Genomic DNA, 4,708 nt, shown 5'->3' with positions numbered 1-4,708 from the left:
TGCCTCGATGCCCTAATCATATTTCACTGTGTTGTACCAATAATGGAGACCATAGGTCACATTGAGATGTTAACCTTCTCCCAATTACTATTTAGAATATATGTGTTTCTAAACTAATTAATTAATTCCAAAATAATTACTAGTTAATTAATAACCCTATGAATGTAATAAATTATAAAATCATATAATTATAAAGGAGCTTGTTTGTACAATCAAAGTGATCTCAATAATTACCCATTACATTCATCTAACTTTACTAAAAACACATTTTAAATAAAGTTGGTTATCCTAAAAGGCCTACAATAACTATGGCCTTTATTATGGTGTGATTTACCAAGTTTTAACTGATTGAAGAGTTAGTTGTTTACATGCAATTGATTTCACCAAAACAATTCAAATAAACACTTAGGACAATCCTAGATTATCATATTTCTAAAAGAGATGCATGATTAATTAAAAATGTGTGGAGTTTCATGTATGACATGTAATATAATAATTTATTATCATGTTATCAATCAAACATCAATTAGCATTTATTTAAATAGATACAATAGATAAATAAATAAACAATAAATGATGAACCGAGTACTATTAGGAATTTATAAATTTACAACCCTTTAAAAATAGAAATTTAAATTATAAAATGAGCTTTATGTTTTCCAAGACTCCAAACTGCTTCTCCTTCTCTATAGGTCGATCTTCATAATACTTAGGAATCCCTTAGGCCTAATAATTAATTAAAAATTAACTTTTAAATTTAATTGAATTTAAATAATTAAAAGAATCAAATTCAAATTATTATTTAAACTTAAGATAATATCTTAACAAACCAAAAGATATTTTATATTTTTAATAAAAATAAAACAATATATTTAATTTTATAAATTCATGAAATTTAAAAATTAATTAAATAAAAGAAGTTCAGCAAAAAATTAGGGTTTTGTTGGGCACCATTGAATGGTGCCCTAAGGCTAGGGTCGACTCATGGGAGGGAAGCCTTAAGGGCTAGGGTGGCTACTGGCACAGGCAGCTGGTGTAGAGGCACAACAGCAGGTGGCACAAGCTGGCGGGCTCAAAATCAGGGGCGCGCGCGAGTAGGGTGGCCAGGTGACATGGGCTGCCAACTTGACTCCTTGAATTGATGGAACGTGCAACACTTGTTAGCACTCTTAGCTAGCAAGTCAGCCTAAAATTCACACCTGCGGCAAACAAACCCAACGGTTAGCCACGGTAGAAGTCTCGCACATGTAGGGGAAATGACGAAGCATGAGCAAGCACAAAGCAAGCCATCCAAAGGAAACATCCCACACAACAACTAGAGCACACAACATAGGCAAGTGGCACGCGATGGCCTGACAAAGGTAACAAACAAGCAACACATAGACCATAAAGGGAAGTATGTGTTAGGAAAAATTATTTTGTCTCAATGGAAATAGGTAAGAATATTACAACTCTATGCAATATATTACAAATAAATAATGATTGATTAAAAGGAGTGTTACAACTCTATAACTGAAAATACAAATAAAAGGAGAAGGAGATGTAAGATGATAGAAATAGAAAGTACAACTCTATTACAAAAGATACAAATAAACTAGAAGTGTTTGAACAAAGGAAATAAAAGGATTACAACTCTTAAACAAAAGTACAAGTAAATAGAACAAGAAGAGAAGAAGAAAAGCAATAGAAGAAAATAAGAATAAGAACAAAAACAATAAACTCTCACTCACACAACCAAATTGAAGAGTGTTGGGGATCACCAACTTGAACAAGGTTTGAAACCTTTGTCCAAAAGCTTATTTCACCCTAACTCAAGCACTAAGGGATCTATCACAGATATTGTAAATGCTTTCTGGAATTATCAAGCCTCAAGGTGTTTCTAGCCAAGTGCTCTAATGGATAGAAATGTTGTGTCTTTCAAGTGAGCTATAGGCTCCTATTTATAGAGTTTAGAGACACCCTTTGAATTTCAAATTCCACCAACCCCCATGGCTGTTACCAATGTTTAATTGGATTAATATGGAATTAAATATGAGATTTGAGAGTTATTTGGGTTTTTGGAATCGTTCAACACATTTGGAAAAAACTGAAAAATTGGCATGAAATGCACTTGTGGCCGCGGCCAGGGACATCAGTGGCCGTGGCCACAGCTCTCTGTACCCCAGGCCGCGGCCGCCATCATTCCGTGGCCGCGGCCACAGCCCAGTTTCAGCACTTGAAAATGTGCTGTTTTTTCCAAACGGTTCCAAACCCTCCCAAATGATTTTGTAACTCCCAAAACACATTATTGGGGTTAAAATCATATCTCTAACAGCCATTTCACATATGGCTTTATGAAATTCATCTCAATATTGTGTAACACCAAATTTACACAATAAAGGGTAATATTTGGAAGTTACAAATTTGTAACACCAAATATGTTACATTATTTGGATATATCTCATATATCTAAATATTATAACTCTCTATTATTTGTTACAATATGTGACACTCTTTGTCACATTTATTTAATCTAAAACATTATATTATAATATAATATAATATTACATTACATTATAAAATAACATAACAACATGCACAAAGGTACATGGATAAACATTACTTTATTCATATAAGGCCTTGATAGGGCAAGGGAGTACACAACTTAAGCCCCTATCTACTAGTGGCCATGGTGCTTCTCTAAGTGACCAGGTCACCTCCCCCTAAGGAGCATTCTAAGGAAATAAAGTCTTCCCAGGAACATATATGATTTTCTCCTGGGAGGCATATACATAATTACAAAAGTGCCATCCCCTACCCTTGAGGTTACTTGGTGTAAGACTTGACTAATGATCAAAGCACCAAGGCATGCTCATACATACAAAATGGCCCATTAGAGGTGTGTTATGTCGCAGCATGTCACACTCTCCCTGACTTAAATCTTCGGCGTCCTCGACGAACCTGCTCCTTGCTGATCTTCAATCTTCTACATAAGCTTGTGCAAGTCCTCTGCCCTTTCCCAGCAAATTTCTTCATCTTCGAGCCCTGTCCACTTCACCAGAAACTCTTTCTTCTTCTTTCTATCCACGACCACGGTCCTCTCTACTAAGATTTCTTCAGCTTGTATGCTGCTTCGTGGCCTGACGCTAACTCCTTCTCTAGTAGACTGGTTGCGAGCTGGATCTTCATGATATGGTTTGAGATTGCTGACGTGAAAGACTGGGTGTATCTTCATCCTTTCTGGTAAGCTTACTTTGTAGGAGGTTAGGCCCACTTTTGAGATTTCTGGAACAGGACCCTTATATTTGCGGACGAGTCTGATGTCCTTATTCCCTCGGAATCTTAGTTGTTCAGGCCTTAGCTTGATCATCACTAAGTCACCTGCTTTGAATTCCAGTGGTCATCTTTTCTAATCTGCCCACTTCTTCATTCTCTTTGAAGCCTTCTCTAGATAGGCTCGGGCAATCTCGGTGGTTTTCTTCCAGTCTTTCGTGAAATTAAAGGCTCTTAGATTTCTTCCTCGATACTCATCCACTGTGTGGGGTAACAGTGGTTGAAGGCCGTTGACAACTTCAAAAGTGCTCTTGTTTGATGAAGAACTCTTTTGAGAGTTGAAGCAAAATTGAGCTACGTCTAGTAGTTGCGGCCAATTCTTTTGGTTGGCGTTGACAAAATGCCGCAAGTACTCTTCGAGCATCCTATTGAATCTTTCAGTTTGTCCGTCTGTTTGAGGATGGTAGCTCAAAGAAATGTTTAGTTGTGACCCCAAAAAGGTTGAATAACTCAGACCAGAAGGTCCCTGTAAATCTTCCATCTCGGTCACTAACTATATTTTGGGGTACTCCCCAATAATTAACAACATACTTAAAGAAAAGTCTTGCTGTCTCTTCTGCCCAGCAATACTTCCACACCATTATGAATGTTGCATACTTTGAAAATCTTTCCACGATCACTAAGATCGCACTCAAGTCTCTTGTCTTTGGTAGACTAGTAATGAAGTCAAGCGACACACTCTCCCATGGTCGGCTTGGGGCTAACAAAGGTTCTAACAACCCTGGTGTCTTGTGTCTCTCCACTTTGTCTTGCTGGTAGGTGAGATAGGACTTGGTGTACTCCACTATATCATCGCACATTTGTGGCCAGTAGTACCCTTGCTTCAATAGGGCATGTGTTCTCTGCCACCATGGATGACCTACCCACAAGGTGTCGTGACACTCACTCATTAGTGTCCTCCACAAATCTCCCGTCTTTGGAACATATAAGCGGCCACCCATGGCCCACAAAAGATTGTCTTCCACCCAAAACTAGCAAGTCTTTCCTTCTTTAGCGTGATTCATTATGGTCTTCACCACCGGGTCTTTCACTAGGTTCTCTTTAATGCGTTGTGGGATGGGAGTAGTCACCGCGCTAGCCGAAACATTTGCTAGCAATTTTAGAGCTGCTAACTTAGCTTTGCGACTAAGGGCATCAGCTGCCTAGTTTAGATGGCCCGCCTTGTGTTCAAAATGAAAGTTGAATTATGCTATGAAGTCTTGCCATCTTGCTTGCTTAGGGGTAAGCTTTGGCTGGGTGAGGAAATGACTCACCGCGGCATTATCTGTTTTCACCACAAACTTTGACCCCAACAAATAGTGCCTCCACACTCATAGACAATGAATTACTATGAGAAGCACCTTCTCTTGTGTAGTGTAATGCCTCTCTACCTCCGTAAGTTTGCGGCTTTCATAAG

This window comes from Humulus lupulus, chromosome 4 (genome assembly GCF_963169125.1).
Source record: "Humulus lupulus chromosome 4, drHumLupu1.1, whole genome shotgun sequence".
Lineage (NCBI taxonomy): Eukaryota > Viridiplantae > Streptophyta > Magnoliopsida > Rosales > Cannabaceae > Humulus > Humulus lupulus.
This window is presented reverse-complemented; position numbering follows the sequence as displayed.